The sequence below is a fragment of the Protopterus annectens genome, chromosome 16.part0, assembly GCF_019279795.1.
Source record: "Protopterus annectens isolate FY-2018-M chromosome 16.part0, PAN1.0, whole genome shotgun sequence".
Taxonomy (NCBI): Eukaryota; Metazoa; Chordata; order Ceratodontiformes; family Protopteridae; genus Protopterus; species Protopterus annectens.
This window is the reverse complement of record NC_056750.1, coordinates 62,786,787-62,804,816: the sequence shown is the minus strand read 5'-3', so window position 1 is coordinate 62,804,816 and position 18,030 is coordinate 62,786,787. Positions and strand designations below refer to the sequence as shown.

The 18,030-nt window shown below is 39.8% G+C and overlaps 1 long non-coding RNA gene across 1 annotated transcript in view; it reads right to left on the bottom strand.

Annotated features, from left to right (window-relative positions):
• The window catches only part of LOC122790311, a 492,281-nt gene that overhangs the window by 36,515 nt on the left and 437,736 nt on the right, over window positions 1-18,030 (bottom strand). The window contains exons 6-7 of the long non-coding RNA XR_006362985.1: window positions 5,351-5,368; window positions 5,096-5,116 (exon numbers count right to left, since the gene is read on the bottom strand). This is a non-coding gene — a long non-coding RNA (uncharacterized LOC122790311). The remainder of the gene's footprint in view (window positions 1-5,095; window positions 5,117-5,350; window positions 5,369-18,030) is intronic.

Sequence of the window (18,030 nt, the reverse complement as noted above, 5' to 3'; positions counted from 1 at the left end):
TAGCTTCATCCACAACAGATGCTAAAGCAGTTCAATATGTGGATGATTCAACTTTAATCTGCTCAGCAGATACCTTACTAGACCTCCAAATAGTAGCCCAACAAGCTTTTAATGATATCAAGACATATCTAAGTAAATCACAACTAATCCTCAACCCCAAAAAGACACAGTTAATGCTATTTACCAGTAGCAAACAATTACCTACCATCCCTTCTTTCACCATTCTCTCAGCAAACAACACAGTCACCCAACCAGTTGAGCATGCAAAACTCCTCGGCGTGACTATCAACAACAAACTCAGATATGACCAATACATAGCCATCACTATAAGAAAGTTCACATCACACTTGGCTCACTGTACAGAAGCAAGCCATTCCTCACTGACAGTACCAGACTAGCCATATCCAGAACCTTCCTCCTCTCTATGCTCCTTTATGCTTTCCCCTCTTTAACAACTTAAAAAAATCAGACTTAACCAAACTGGAAACTTGCTACAACAAAATAGCCCACTTTGCAGCCAACCTTCCCCACTAAACCCACCATTGTATTGCTCTACATAAATTAAATTGGCTCAAGCTACCTAACCTTCTCCATCTCTACCAACTTAAACTCATAAGCAATATCATCTTCCATCCTGACAATTGCCCATCCCTCAAGGAACTTGTTCCCTACTCATGCCCATGAAGTCTAAGATCTGCAGAGAGAAACCTTCTCACAGTAAACAAAGCTAACAACACTCACAGTGAAGCCCTATTCTCAAATCAAATAGCCAAATTATGGAACTCTCTATCCAACACCCTCCAAAGCTCACCTTAAACTACCAATTTCAAACGGCTACTATTTGAACATCTGTCCAGGAACTGGCATTGCTCCTGCACCAAACCTGACTGACTAGATATCTGTAACCCTCTCAACACACTGTCTACTCCTTACCCCATTTTCTCCCTCTCTTCAGTGTTATTACTACTTAAAAATATATATATATATATAAAGAAAATCTCGTTTGTTCATAACTATTACTTAATATGTACACAGTACTAATTTTATTTTCCTCACAATGATCTTTACTGAAATGCTTGTATGGTTTTATTTTTGAACTTGTATCTACTAGAAAACTCTATTGAATACTTCTTTGTATAGACTAACTAGATGATGTGTATTCTGCATCTTACTGTATGTATACTATTGTACTATATATTATTATATTTTGCTTATATTTCTGTGGAGCTTTTCTCCCCGAGCCTCCGCTGAAAATGGAGTTCTGGCCTAGTCGGACTTTCCTAGTCAACAAATGTAAATAAATAAATAAATAAATAAATAAATAAAATACATTTCCACATTTCTTGCCTTCTCACCTGATCCTTCACCTTATATTCTTTCTTTTGTTTTTTTTTTGCCACATTTCAGTTGCTGCCTGATTTTTATCTACTTCTTGTTTAATTTCCATTACCACTTGAGGACGATATGCTTCTGTTAAACTAAGCAGGGAAGTCATCTTAGACTTATTCTCTTCATGTTTCAAGACTTTCACTACATTTGGGTCTTGTGAGGTTAGTAGGTCTTGTGAGGTTAGCAGATATGTATGTAGTCCCACTATTGCAGATTTATACATGTAATCAGTTTCAAGGAGGCCCATACCTCCTTCGGAATGGGGAATATATAATCTTGGTATACACTTGTTGTGTCTTTCGGCTTTTTCCCGGTTAGGGGTCACCACAGCAGAACTCTGGTCCGCTAATGATTGGCAGTAGATTTTTACGTGCTGAGTTGCCGGCCCTGACGCACAACCTTCACGCATGTCTCCACACAGAAGACACTCCAGCTGAGAATCGAACAGGACTACGTCTTACTGTGAGGCGACAATGCTACTGCAGCACCACCACCGCAGTTTATAATTTTGGTATACACTGATTTTTATAAATAATTTGGTGAGCATGAAGCATCCTTTTTGTTTTTCTGTCCAAACTATCCACCACCTTTTGGGGTAAGTCAGTCACTCCAAAACTGTAAGTTAGGACAGGAAAAGCAATTTGGTTTATAGCTTGAACTTTGTTCTTAGATGTCAATGCTGTTTTTAGTATTAATTTAAGTCTTCTACACTATTCGTAAGTTTTATTCGCATTTGTTCATGTTTTATTGTTGCACTGCCATCAAACCCAAATATTTATACATTCACTCTTGCTCAAGCTCTTTTATATCACATTTTTGTCCCAAATTGATGTTTTCTTGGTGCTACAGCTTTCCTGCTTCAAAGGTAACTTTTGCACATTTATCAAGACCAAATGACATTCTTATATCATCTGAAAAAGTTTTGACCAATTGCAGTTGTGCTTTCTGTTCCTCATCTGATGAACTATACAGTTTTAAATCACCTACTAAAAGAAGATGAGAAGTCTACACTTTGATGTTGCCCGGGAGCCAAATTATAGCCATGGCCTAATCTGTTCAGTAGACAGCTTAATGGGTTAAGGGCAAGACAGAATAGCAGCAGTGACAGAGACACCCTGGAATATCCCCCTTGAATTTTTATCCCTGGAATAAAAATCTGTCCTTTATTATAGCTTAACTGCAAAGTGGTTTGCCACTGTTTCATGGTTGCTGTACTTTAACCGATCAGTGTATGATGTATCTTAGATATTTTTTAAGCACTCTTTTATCCATGAATGTGGGATACTGTCAAATGCTTTCTTATACTCTATCCATGCTATACTTAGATTCTTCCCCTTTTTACAGTTCTGCATCATGACTTTATTTAACATCAAATGATCCTTTGTTCCACATGACTTTCTTTTATTACCCTTTTGTAATATTTCTATGATTGAGTTTTCTTCTAAATGATGATATACTCTGTCAACTTCAATTTCAGTGTATAGTTTATATGGCATCAGAAGGCAAGTTTTTGGCCTGTAGATTTTAGGATAGCTTGCAGGTTCACTCTTAAGTAGGAGTACTGTTTTTCCTGTTGTTAGCCAGGCTGCTGTCTGTTCAGGTTGTGCATATAAGTAGCTCTTGCTCATGGCTAAATACTCATGTACAGATGTTAATACTTTTCACCAGATGTTAGGTACTGCATCTGGGCCTGGGGTTTTCCAATTAGGAGTTTTTCTCTCTCTGGCCATTACTTCATCCCTTTTCATATCCTGTACATTTGAACTTCTTATTCTTTCTTTTACTTCTTCCATCCATTTAGCATCTTTGTTGTGTTCCACAGGATCTTCATAAATACTTCTCCAAAATGTACCTATCTCTTCTTTTTTGGTGGTGTTTCAATACCTTTTGCTTAGTTTCCCAGTTCTCTGTAAAACTTTTTTGGGTCATCAATAAATTGCTTATTTTGTACTTTTCCCTTATATTTATCTGCATATCTTCTAATATTTTCAGCCTGTGCTGATATTTTGAATTTATTATTTTCAATAGTGCGAGACAGATCCAAATCTGTTCTAATAATGTACATTGCTTTCATCACATCTTTCTGAGTATTTTTTTTCTCAAATTTTTTTTTTATTTTTCAAATACACTTGAATAAATTCCATAGTATTTGTATATAACATCTTACATAACTATGTACACTATACATCAGCCTGACACTATAACAGAGTTCAATATATACAATTACTGTATAAGTATGTCCAATCCATTATCAGAGTCTCTAATCAGTCATTGTATAGTGTCAATCAGAGATAAAACTTTTCCCCAAGAGTTGCTGATCTTCAGTAGGCTATAGAAGTCTTCCAAAGTTGGTATTGTGTTTGTATTCCATCTTCTTGTTATACACTTCCTTGAAATCGCAAGTATAGTCCATACTAGATCCATGTTTGACCTATTCAAATGAGGACCTTCGTGCACATTTAATACTAGAGCTTTAGATAGGTTAAACAATTCATTAAATAAAGCTTGTAAAAAGTTTTTAATACCATTCCAAAATGGCTTAATTTTAACACAGTCAAAAAATGTGATTCCAATCTGCATTGTGTATTTGCTCACACCTTCAACATATTCCCTTTGTGGAAGAATTAATTTTAGTAATTCTATCCGGAGTTAAGAATGCTCTGTGCAAGCATTTCCAATTAAAAACTTTCCAGTATTGTGTAAAGGATATATGTTTTATTGATAATAAAATATTTGATTTAATTTCTTCAGTTAGCTATAATGAGTGTCCTTTTGTTATATAATTCCAATATAAGGATTTGGGTGTTGTTTTATAATTTATCAATATCTTATAAAATTTCGAAATACTATTTCCCATGTCATAATCATTATATATGATTTCATATAGGTATTTCATAGGTTTAAGTATTTCTTTACATGAAGAATTACTAATTATTCTGCATAAATCTTGCGAATACGTCAGAATGCTTTGCATAGTTAACCAAGCTTGTTGTGGAATTTTGTATGTTTCTGAGTATTTTTTTATCTGTTCCATCTTCTATACTCTTCTAACAGTGACACTTCTTGTCTTAATTACTCTATAGTTTTCCCTATTCAATACGTGCATGATGGTATTTGATTTCGCCCCTTCTTTTCCCTTACTGTCCTGTGTTTTTGTGTTAAGACTTCATCTGTTATTAATTCAGCTACATAGTAATATACCTTATTTACTTCTGTTATATTGCATGAAACTCTGCAGACAGTCCTAATTAATGTGTTCATTTGTCTTATCAAACTTCTAACTATTTTGGTTTTGTTGACTTTCCGTAGTCTATTTCTTCCATTCATCTTAATGTGTCTGTCCATCTGTATTAAATCCTTCAATTCTTCTCTTCAGTCATTTTCCTCTAAACTGAAGGCACATTCTTTGTTCTCTATTTCCTGTGTGCATTCTATAGATAGTTCCACAGCATCTTCCTCTGCCACTGTATGTTTACATAAGTTTGATTAATACACATAACTGATAGCTCTTTTGCAAGACAGGACAAAGACACATTAATTTCATGAATATTTTAAACTGAGCTCATATAATTCTTGCTTATGTTATTTTTAAACAATGGAGTAATGAACAGAGACTGTACTGAAAAACATTATAGCACCTTGTCTGATTTACACAGATGGTATGCTATTATATTCATTGTATTAAAGGTCCAAACCAAACACTCACCTGCATCCCAGACTTTTCTTGCTAAAGGAGGAAGATGCATGCAAGATGGTTAAAATAAATTACAACATGATTAGAATTTAAATGATCCTAAAAGACTAACTTTATTAATGATGCAAACTGAACACTCATCTATAAAATGTTTGTGCTGAAACGATAGTAATAAACGTGTTGTGTATTGCAAAAGACTGCAGGACTGTGAGCTGTATGTTTTATATATCTAAAATGTTATATTTTAAGTGCAAAATGAATACTCACCATCAGCATGCTTTATTACTGCAAAGGAAAAATATGCAGTTGTATTAGATTACAACACTATAACAATCCTGCTTACGATGTATCAGAAAATAACTTTATTAGTGTAACAGATTGAGCTTTCTTCTTTCTGCAATCACCTTTTTATTGTACAGAAATCATTGTTTGTTACAATACATATTATGGGACTATCAATTAAAAGAACATAAACAGTTCATGCGTTTATACATTTACAACAGATGCAGTGGGTGATGCAGTTTTCAGATACGCTGAAGAGGAACTCTGTGCACAAGGTTAAGGTAAAATCCTGTTTTAAATAGCAAACATCCTAATAAATACAGAGGGCTGGATTTACGAAGGTTTGCACGGAGTCTAAGAGTAGTGTAAGACTCCAGACACCAATATGTCTGCTGAGCGATCCAGGAACAGCCGGCAGGGGCGTGCATGAGAGCTCCTAAAACTACTCTTGCACGGACAGTGTTAGGTTATGCAAGTTACCTCATTTGCTGCTGAAAGCTATGCAAATGAGGTAAATTTGTGATCCAGGAAACACTAACCTGTCTGAGTAAGAGTAGTGTTATTTGCAGAAATGTACTTGGTTGGTAACTGAGTACCGTTCTGCAAATAGCAAAACGGAGCAATGACAGCTCCAAATAAAGGATGCATCCAGTTGAGAAAGCATGCCAATGGCCAAATATAAGGCCACTGGCATTTATATGTGTTGCAAAATAAAAATAATAATTTTTTCCCCCTGATCCCCGATGTTTAAGCGTAGTGCAGCATTGCACAAACTTGCGATGCTCTAAAAAACAAAAACAAAATAATAAAAGCCAAAAATAGGTATTTTATTACAAATATACATCTGCCATGCAAGTGAATGGCAGGCTGAAGACAACATGGCTACTGAGTAGTGGTTGCTAAGGGGGGAAGCTCAGTGTGAGAGATGTAACCAAGCATTAGTAGGCAATCCTATACAAATGAGTATAAGGATAGTGAATCCCAATTTTCCCTGCTATGTGAACCATGTCCCTAGAGTGTAAGAGTAGGATTAGGGGAGTATCAGAGTAGTAGATAGGTGACATCATGAGGGGGGTATGTATCAAAGACTGTAAGCTTATTGGAGCAGAGTGGCATGTGTTTGCTGTGAGTTACTCAGGACTGAAAGAGGCGTGTCTACAGTTGTCTGAACTGAAACCCAGAAACCGAAGGCGTACTCTGTGGCTACAACAAAAGTTTCTTGCAAAGATGTTTACACTGTGTGCGCGCATGTGCGGGCCTGTAAACCCGTGTAAGCCTGTGTGCACGTGTGTGCACCCGTGTAAGCCTGTGTAAGGCTGTGTAAGCCTGTGTGCGTGGATGTGCACCCGCCTAAGCCTGTGTAAGCCTGTGTAAGGCTGTGTGCATGCGTGTGTGCTCGTGTGTGCGTGTTTGCGCTTGTTTGCGTGGGCGCCACCCCCTGTGGAAACAGAAAAGGGAAAAGGAAGGAAAAGTAGTAGTAGGAAGTTAACCAATGAGAACTAGCAGAGCTGCTAGGTGAAATCAATCAGAATCAGCCAATTACACAGACAGTACACTAGTCCAGCCCAGCACTTAAAACTCTGCAAACAACATTCCCCCATGTTTTACTCAGAAACACTGCAATACTGCAGTATACAAAGAGAAGTGAAAACCTAAAAAGCTTAACTGAGAAAAAAAATGTTAGTGGCTGCCATTGCTATTATAAGGCAACATGTGCAAGATGCTGAGGGTGGTGCCATTGCAGATGTTGCTGAGCAACCCACAGTGAGGAGACAGAGAAGAGTGTACAGACCCAGGGTAACCTACCAGGGGCTACATGAGCTGGAGATTGTGGAGTGCTATAGAGTGGACAGAGAGCTCCTGCAGCAAATTGTTGAGCTGTGCAGGCCACGCCTCACACACAGAACCAACAGAGGGGACCCCATCCCAGTGGAAACCAAGGTATGTGTTGGCCTAAGAATACTAGCAACAGGTACCTTCCAGAGACCAACTGGTGATATGATGGGGATTTTACAGGCATCAGCATCCAGGGTACTGCACCAGTTCCTAAATGCCATGTCAGCACATGTCGGTGATCATGTATATTTCCCCAATTCCCGTGAGGTATTGGCCAGCAATATGCGTCTCTTCCAGCAAATAGCGAAATACCCTGAGGTAGTGGGTGCAATTGACTGCACACACATACACATCAAAGCACCATCCTGTGAGCGGGGTAGTGCCTACATCAACCGCAAGGGCTTCCACTCCATCAATTGCCAGGTCGTGTGCGATGCCCAGGGCATAATACTGAATGCGTGTGCAGGCTGCCCTGGAAGCTACCACAATTCCCATATCTGGCATCTGACGCAGCTGTACCAGACATTTGCCAATGGGGACATCTCTGACGGTTACCTAGTGGGGGATGCTGGATACACACTTGAGCCGTGGCTGATGACACCCATCAGAAATGCACACACACCTGAACAAGAACTCCATAAGGAGGCACACGCACAAACACGAAATGTAATCAAGCGTGTGTTTGGGATGCTCAAGTCACGGTTCTGGTGCCTGGACACATCCGGTGGAGCCTTGCAGTACTCACCAACTACATGTACCCAAATTGTCATGGTATATGCCATGCTACACAATATGATCCTGCAAAACAGCTGCAGCAGGAACAGCATGGGGCAGGGCCAAACAGGCCCCCACCATTGCCAAGGCCTGCACAGGCACAGCGTGACTCGGAGGAGGAACAACCTGAGCCTGCCCCAGTAGGCAGGAGGAGGCATGCCCAATATGCCTTGGCCTTGGCAAAGAGGCAATGAATAACACATACACTGGCTCAGTAGGAACCCTGGAAATGATACCTCTCTCTGACTTGCACATAAAATAAAAGGGATGCCTAACTTGACACTACCTGTTTCCAAACATGTATAGGGAGTGTAGTATGTCCATCCAACATAGGCAGCCCTGCAGCACCACCGGAAGCATGATTGCCATGTTTTAAGCAATATAAAGCAGTGCTAAGCAGCATCTAACAATATTTAGTATATGTAAACAAAACTGACCGTGCTAACTAGTGCAATGTTGGGCAAAGTTGAGCAATGTTGGCCAAGGTTGGCAAAGTCATGCAAAGTTGAGCAAAGTCAGGTAAACATGCTCATATTTGCTTTACTGTTCCTTAAGCAATCTGCTCTGTCCAGCATGAAAATAAAAAGCAGTGACAGGGCTCGAATCCAGGATACTGTGCACTATGGTCACAGTACTGAACCACTAAGCCATGATAGCATTTCAGTGACACAGACACAGCAGGACAATTGTACAGTAATGCAAACACAAAGAAATGCTGTATCATGCCCTAAAGAGGCATATGGGTAACCTCCCCCACAGGCCTATGCAGACAGAGAACATCAGGCCAGGTGGTGTGATGTGGGTTGTGTAGGCTATGAAGTCGCAATCTAATATATGTGACATTGGATGCTAGGATCTATAGCACAGTAGTATGCCTCAAGCCAGTACGATAGGCAACAGTACAGACTGAAATGGTGTACGGCACATAGCAGTGCAGGCATAGCAAATGTGTATAAGTGTCAGGTGAAACCCTCATCCTATGTACAATCCCAGTAACAATCAAGTGTGCCCCTAGGTAGAAATGTACAAAGAATAGCTGTCCCCCCCTGTATGTAGAAATGTTGATAAGTCTATGCAAAGTGTCTCATGGAAGCCCTGCAGGCAGAGCATGATCCCTGTTGATCTATGACATAAAGGTGAGCCCTGCTGTAAAGATACCGCTTGACTTTCCATACACATATAGTATAAATGTCTATACTGGGCGTGCTCACACACTCCAACAAATGTAGTGGATTTCATTCAGCATCACACTGAAAGGTCATACTGGGCATGCTCACACACTTAGAAAATGAAGCAAATGTCAGGCAACAACATACTGAAAGGTCATACTGGGCATGCTCACACACTTATGCCAAATACGGAGGTATGCCAAATACGGAGGTGATAATAAGGGATCTATGGACAAATGTGGATAGACATCTCTACTTCCAGAAACACATTCACAAAGTTGTCAGAAAAGCATGTTATGCATTCACATAAACTGCTAAGGTCTGTGCATGTAGGTCAAGGGAGGTTCCCAGTACTCATCAGTCATCAGACCAGTCAGAGAGTACCATAACACACTTGTGATGAATCAGACTAGGCATTTTCAACAGGCAGAAAGACCACTGAAGTACCCTAACAAGAGGATTACTGGCCACAAACAGTTGCCCCATGCAACAAAACTGAATGTAACTCAATCTGTACTCTGTTGCATACTGTCTACTCAGGAGATCTCTGCCCAACAGACAGGTCCATGTCATGGCTACACTCAGATCTGTACTGAGTTACAGCTCAATGGCACTAAATATACAGACCCAACTGATATTGCCAACATCCTGGCAGATAGGATCACTGTTAACTGTACCCCCCTCTCACCCATGAAAGAGCACACCTCTATAATGGAAGACTGCAAGGTTGCTGTCATCACGGCTGCACAGGTAAAAAACACTCTCCAAAGCCAGTATCACAGCAGCCATGGGACCAGATAACTTCACAGGCTGTGTTCCACACAAACCACAGAACTAACAGGCACCACACTGACGTACCATGTGCAGTCATAGCCTCACCTCATGCTTTGTGCCTGTTGAATGGTGCACAGTGACGGTTATCCCACTACACAAGGGTGGTGACACCACGGACCCCAGGAACTAGCGCCCCATCAGCCTGATGAGCCCGCTCTTCAAGGCCATGGAATGTATCATCATACAACATGTAAACAATTACATTTGTAATCCCCAAACCCTGGACCACAACGATATTGGGTGTGTAAAATGCAGATCATGTCACCTAAACCTGATAGATGACATTGAAGCAGTCAACAGAACTGTTGACAAGGGTAAGGTGGTTTACACAGCCTATGTTGATCCTGCCATGGCTTACAACACCACCCCACACTCTGGAAATATAGATAAACCCACTAAACTAGGTATAAATTGCTATGTCACAAGATGGGTTGCCAACAGGCTTACTGAGAGAACAAAGACTGTGAAAATAGCAGACTCCAAGTATGACTTTGGACCAGTGATGAGTGCAGTACCACAAGGTCCAGTCCTGTGTCTTGTCCTGTTTAGTATCTACTTCCCTGAAGCAAACTTTAACATGGAAGGTCTGTGGTACAGAAGTTACCAGAGGACTGCAAACTAGGAGCCATAATTGTAAACACTAAAGATGTGGACATCCTACAAAAGGGCCTCACTGAGGCAGATGGCTGTTGTCAAAGCCATGGGCTCTAGCTCAATGGCAAAAGGTGCATTGTCATCCCCTTTTTTCAAACCTCTGTAGCCAAGAACTACAACATAGGCGGTAGTATACTTAACACTGAAAGTGTGACAAAGGACCTTGGGTCACAGGTGTACACTGGACACAAGTGTGATAATCACATCCCCACAGTAGTCAGGAAACCCTGCTATGTGGCACACCTCATCACAAAATGTGTCTCATGCAGGATAGAAGAGGACATTGTTCCCCACTACTCATCACTCACTAGAACTATAATAGAGTACAACCCCACTTTTGCTATGTACCTCACAAGACAACTACAATAACAGTAAAGCCTGCAGCAATACCTCACAAAGAGCATTAGTGGCCAGAAATACATGCCATACACAGACCATCTCAAAATGCTCCATCTGTACTCCCTTGCATATCACCTACTCAGATGTGTTCACTGCCTAACATACAAAGCTATGTCAAATGCAGAGCTGTTGGACATGCTCCACGTAAAACACTCACAATCCCCCTGACCTCCAGACCCAAAACCACGAGTGAAATACAAAAGGAAGGGATGTACCCATTTACCATATGGATACCCACACCTTCAGGTTAGTGGCACAGCATGAGGCCTTGGAGACCATGCAAGTGCAACTAACATTGGGCAAAGATGCTCATCAGATTGTAGCCTGCTACAGATCACCTACCTTATCACAGGAACCTCACTCAGTATTCCTGAGAACAATGGAAAATATAGAGGTCCTATCAAACACCATTATATGAGGTGATTACAACTACCCAAACAGTGAGTGTGAGAATTACTTGTGTACAACGTCCTTTGGCCAATATTTCCTAGAGTTTAAAAGCTCTAACACCCTAGAACAGCTGGTCACCATGCCCACTAGAGGTGACACCATACTGGACACGATCATCACCAACATGGGGTACCAGTGTTCCCAAACAGAGATAAAGGCCTCGCTGGTAATATCAGATCATAAAGTAATCACACTGGACATCCACATCCCACCCCCTCACCCAGTCAATGAAACTACCATGAAGACATTTTCAAAAGCAAACTGCACGTGTCCCAAGACCAAAGTGGAAAGTTACAAAGACCTCTTGCTGTAGGATAATGGTATACAATCTGCCAAATCAGTTACAAGTGAATCCTATGAGCATCTACAGGGATGCATGGATTGAGACATCACAAATAAAACCAAGATGCACTTCTCCAAAAATAAGAAAACAATCTGGTGGTCATTGCCCTTAAACAAGCTAGACAACAAAAGGAGGAAACTAACACCTGATAGAGCCAACTTCACTAAAGGAAAGGCATCACTGATCATTATTAGGAAGAAGCAATGATCACTCATAAAATAATTTAAGGACACTTTCAAAAGACAAATTGCCAAGGACTGTAAGAATGACAACCACAAAGCCTGAGGTAGCTATACCACACATGTAGGTGTCAACTTCCAAATATGCTGTCAGCTACTGACTAATGGCAAGGAATAAACTGAACCAACATTCATTGTCCACATCCTGGAGGACAAGTTCAGTGCAAATTTCCACCCATCACCCCCAAAAGGGCCTGTGTCCATCACAGCAGGATGCAGAGCCCCAGACGTCATGGACATGCAGGTAAGGACAGCCCTCTGCAAAGCCAAGAACACAGCATCAATGGGACTGGATCGTGTCCCAGGCTGCGTCTTACACTAGGCACAAAAGGAACCACACCCTCACCTACATTCACTGGCCAGACTCAATCATACCACAGGGTATGTACCCAAAGAATGGCATACACCAACAGTCATCCAACCACACAAAGGGGGTGCCACAACAGAACCTGGAAACCATTGCCCTATACGTCTACTCAGCCTGGTCTACAAAGCTATTGAGCAAAATGTCATGGAACCTATAAACAGTGACACTGGGGACCACCAGACACTGGACTCTACACAACCCCGCCTTGTTAAAGGCAGACCCTGCCTCCCAAACATAGTTGACTTACAACAAACAGTTACCAAGGACATAGATGGAGGTGAAAGTAGTCCACACAGCCCACCTGGACCTCACTAAGGACTTTATACACCATTCCCCACTCCGTCATCATGGACACACTTACCAGTCTGAACATCAACAGCTATGTCACAGGATGTGTGGCCAAGTGGCTCACAGATCCAACACAAATGTTCAGAGTTGCGGGTGCCATGTCCGACTCTAAGACAGTCACAAATGGCATCCCACAGGTCCTGGCCCTGGGACCCCACCTGTTCAGTAGACACTGCTCAGAGGTACAGGCAAGCATGGGAGGAGTATGGCTGAACAGGTTTGCAGATGACTGCTAACTGTGATCCATAATCGACTCTATGCCTGACACACACATCCTCCAGAAGGGGCTTACTGAGACAGATACCTGGTGTCAAAACAATGTCCCAAGAAGAATGGCAAAGAATGCATAGATATCCCCTTTGGCTAAAACGAAGTGCAAACAAATTACCACATAGGTGGTACTCCAGTATATATGGAGAAAGTCATGAAGGCCCTGTGGACACAGTTAGATAGTACACTCTGCTGTGATGATCACATGGCCAAAGTGTTTAGACACTCCTTCTATGTAGCCCACCCAATGTCACCTAATGTAACCCACTTTGTCTAGTCTGATGATGTCACCAACCTACAAATATACCTGTGGAAAGTATAATTCACAGTAATGTATGTAGCGCGTCGTGTAAATGCATACTCCTGTAGTATCATAAACCATTTAGGTAGGGGGTTGAATCCTGCACTTGGTAAGTGTGTGTATCTGTTTGTGTGTGATCTCTTTGGAGAGTACTCATACACCTTAAAAGTGTTATACCAATCTTTGTCAGGTCTGATGATGTCACCATCCTTCAAACATATCTGTGGAAAAGAGACCTCACAGTAATGTGTATAGCACATCGTGTAAATGCGTACTCCTGTAGAATCATAAGCCAGTTAAGTAGAGGTTTGAATCCTGTACTTGACAAGTGTGTGTCTGTTTGTGTGTGATCTTCTTGGAGAAGATCAACCTTTTTGGAGAGTACTCATACACCTTAAAAGTGTTATACCAATCTTTGTCAGGTCTGATGATGTCACCATCCTTCAAACATACCTGTGGAAAAAAAGAGCTCACAGTAATGTGTATAGTGCATCGTGTAAATGCATACTCCTGTAGTATCATAAACCAGCTAGGTAGGGGTTTGAATCCTGCACTTGACAAGTGTGTGTGTGTCTGTTTGTGTGCAATCTCCTTGGAGAGGAGCAACCTTTTGGAGAGTACTCATACACCTTAAAAGTGTTATACCAATCTTTGTCAGGTCTGATGATGTCACCATCCTTCAAACATACCTGTGGAAAAGAGAGCTCACAGGAATGTGTATAGCGTGTTGTGTAAATGCATATTCCTGTAGTATCATAAACCAGTTAGGTAGGGGTTTAAATCCTGCACTTGATAAGTGTGTGTGTGTCTGTTTGTGTATGATCTCCTTGGATAGGCGCAACCTTTTGGAGAGTACTCATACACCTTAAAAGTATTATACCAATCTTTGTCAGGTCTGATGATGTCACCATCTTTCAAACATACCTGTGGAAAAGAGAACTCCCAGTAATGTGTATAGCACATCGTGTAAATGCGTACTCCTGTAGTGTCATAAACCAGTTAAGTAGGGGTTTGCATCCTGCACTTGACGTGTGTGTGTGTGTCTGTTTGTGTGTGATCTCCTTGGAGAGGAGCAACCAATTTGGAGAGTACTCATACACCTTAAAAGTGTTATACCAATCTTTGTCAGGTCTGATGATGTCACCATCCTTCAAACATACCTGTGGAAAAGAGAACTCACAGTAATGTGTATAGCGCATCGTGTAAATGCATACTCCTGTAGTATCATAAACCAGTTAGGTAGGGGTTTGAATCTTGCATATGACACCTGTGTGTTTGTGTATAATAACCTTGGGGAGGAGAAACCTTTTTGTAGAGTAGTAGAACACCTTACAAGTGGTATACTTATCTTTGTCAAGTCCGATGATGTCACCATCTTACAAAAATACCTGTGGAAAAGAGACATCCCAGTAATGTGTATAGCACACCGTGTTAAAGCGTGCTGTTCTAGTATCATGAAGTAGTTAGGTAGGGGTTTGAATCTTGCACTCGGTGAGTGTGTGGCACTGTTGGTCAATGTATAGTGGGTTTTGCTTTTACTACTGTATGACATGTCAGTATGCATTGCACATGTGAGGTAGCTGTGTGGCAAATACATATACGTACATGTTACCTCAATTATTGCATGTGTGTGAACCCTGCTGTCTCCAAGGACACAACTGTCAACTTTACCAGACTGTGCTGCTACTCCCAGACATAAGGTCACATCTGTATGCTTAACCAAATGACACCAAAAACCGACTGTAGAAGGAAAAATGCTAGTTGGTAAAATGTAGTAACTTCTGCACAGCTCGAACAGAGTATAACACACGTATAGCCAACACTGGTTTTCCACCAGAAATTCAGGCTAAATCCACTCGTAATGATAAAAAACTAATCTTTTATTGATAAAAAACTAATCTTTTATTGAATATAAGGTTTAGCGCTTTCATCTGTTAAAAATCAAACTTCCTCAGAGCCAAACTGGAGTACTTCCAGTTCACTTTTAAATAACCTTTTTGGCGCCAAAAATTCAAAAGGAAATGGAGCTCTCAAAGAGACATAGTCATAATAACTCCATATATATACATATTACTATGCTAAAAACAACTAAGCATTTCAACAGATCCAGTGTGCTGATATAAAAAATGACAATATAAATATAATGACAATGTAAATAAATAAAAATAATTGTGGTAAATAAAATAAAATACACTCTGCATGTACTAACTTCATCTTAAAACATACTCCAAATATATATAATAGTGAAATAGTAAAACTTGCATGACTAGTGCTCATAAATTGTAACAAGTCAACAAGAATCAAAATACAATGGCAACATCCATGATATATCTATGCCATGATTAAAAATGGTTTAATACTTATATTTTCATTTATGCCAGGTGACCTAATGGCATCTGTCAAAATTTGCCACTCACTTTCTTTCATGGCTAAAAGTGCTTTCCAATTTCCCCCATAAGTAAATACTTCTACGTGATCTATAATGGCAAATTTAAAACCATGTGATTCACCATATATGGATATGTGTTTATAAAGTGCATTATTATTGTCTTTAATCTTTATCTTATAGATATGTTCATATACTCATTTCCTAAGGGCTCTCTCTGTTTTGCCTATATAGAATGCGCTGCAGGCATAACATGTAGCAATATATACGACTTGTTTGGTGCTACAATTTCCTGCTTTGCATTTAATGTTAGTCTTGTTGATATCTCCTAACTTGATATTGCCTACCTCATTTATGGCATAACATTGTTTACAGGTACCGCATTTTCTAGTTCCCATCGAGAACTTAGTATTATGTACATTTTTTTGTTTAGAAGCTTTCTCCAACAATTTTTTAATGTTGGGTGCTGTTTTATATACAAAGCTCAGATAATTGCCCAAAATGGAAGCTGTATCATCATTTACTGTAATTAAATTCCAGTGCTGTCTTAAAATATCTCTAATATACTCCGTGTAAGTAGTATACATCAAGACGCAAACTCGATTACAACACATACCTACATCGTCATATCCCTTCTTTCTATTATGAATCTTCATAAAATCTAATCACTTTCCCAATAAGGGTGGAAATTCTTTACCCCATTCATTCTTCACATAGTTGGAAACTTGTGATAATAGGGCTGAGGGGTATCTTCGATTGCTAAACATATTACTTATTCGGTCAACTTCCCTATTCATGATTTCTCTAGTAGATGACATACGAGCTGCCCTAATACATTGTCCTTTATAAACATTTTTGAATATATGGGGAGGGTGGTAACTATTAAATTCAATATAGTCATTTGAAAAGGTTTCCTTCCTATGGATTTGTGAAATAAATCCCTTATCAGAATGGCTGATATATGTGTCCAAATATGATATGCCACTCTCACTGATGTTGTGAGTGAACTTTAAAAAATTTGTTGTGCCATTAATAAATTCCATAAAAGAATTAATCTCATCTTTAGAACCCTTCCATAAGATGAATAAATCATCCAAATATCGCGTATAATATGCTATATTGGAATAAAATTGGCTCTTGAACACATATTCTGTTTCCCATTCCAACATGACTAGATTGGCAAAAACGGGGGCACAAGAGGCCCCCATAGCCACACCTTTGCATTGCCTAAAATATTCACCTTGAAAATGTATATAATTATGGTCCAAAACTAGTCCCATGATATCTACCATAAGGCATATGTGGTCCCAGTCCATGTTTGAAAACTTTCTCAGACTATTACTGAAATACTCTAAACCTATATCCTTAGGGATACATGAAAAAAGATCCACTATGTCTATGATGATAAAGATGAGATCCTTATTCCATATGTCTGATGTAAGCTGACCAAGAAACGTCCAAGAATCCTTTATTAAGTGAGTGATTTTTTCATAAATAGGTTTTACCCATCTATCAATGGCCACTCCTAAAGGATATGTTTTGGATCTTGAACCAGAAACTACAGGCCTAAAGGGAGGCTGGGTGATACACTTGTGTACTTTGGGAATTCCTATAATAGTGGCCAGAGTCGGATATTCAACTTTTAAATATTGGTAGATCTCACTAGTAATTCTATGATCAATAAAATACTCTTCTAATGTTAGATCAATTCTTTTGTAACCAATATTAATCTCCATTTCCTTTTGAATTTTGGCACCAAAAAGGTTATTTAAATGTGAACTGGAAGTACTTCATTTTGGTTCTGAGGAAGTCTGATTTTTAACAGATGAAAGCGCTAAACCTTATATTCAATAAATGATTCGTTTTTTATCAATAAAAGATTAGTTTTTTATCATTATGAGTGGATTTAGCCTGAATTTTGAGTGGAACACCAGTGTTGGCTATACGTGTGTTATACTCTGTTCGAGCTGTGCAGAAGTTACTACATTTTACCAGCTAGCATTTTTCCTTCTATATCTGTATGCTTGTGACAAGGCCAGCCACTGCAGTGATCCCTGGCCTAGGTCATCCGTGTCACACACACTCATTATGGTTACTATTGAATTGTGTGAGTGAGGGTTTATGGCCGAGGTATATGTTAGACCGGTTCTAACACAGCAAAGTCTGTCAGTGATGGCTATTCATTATAGGTGTACAACAACCTTTGTGGATATGCATGCAAACCCCTTATTGCTTATGTGATCCACCACGGTATTTCAAAAAATCTTAGGAAATGTGATTATTAAAGGAAAGATG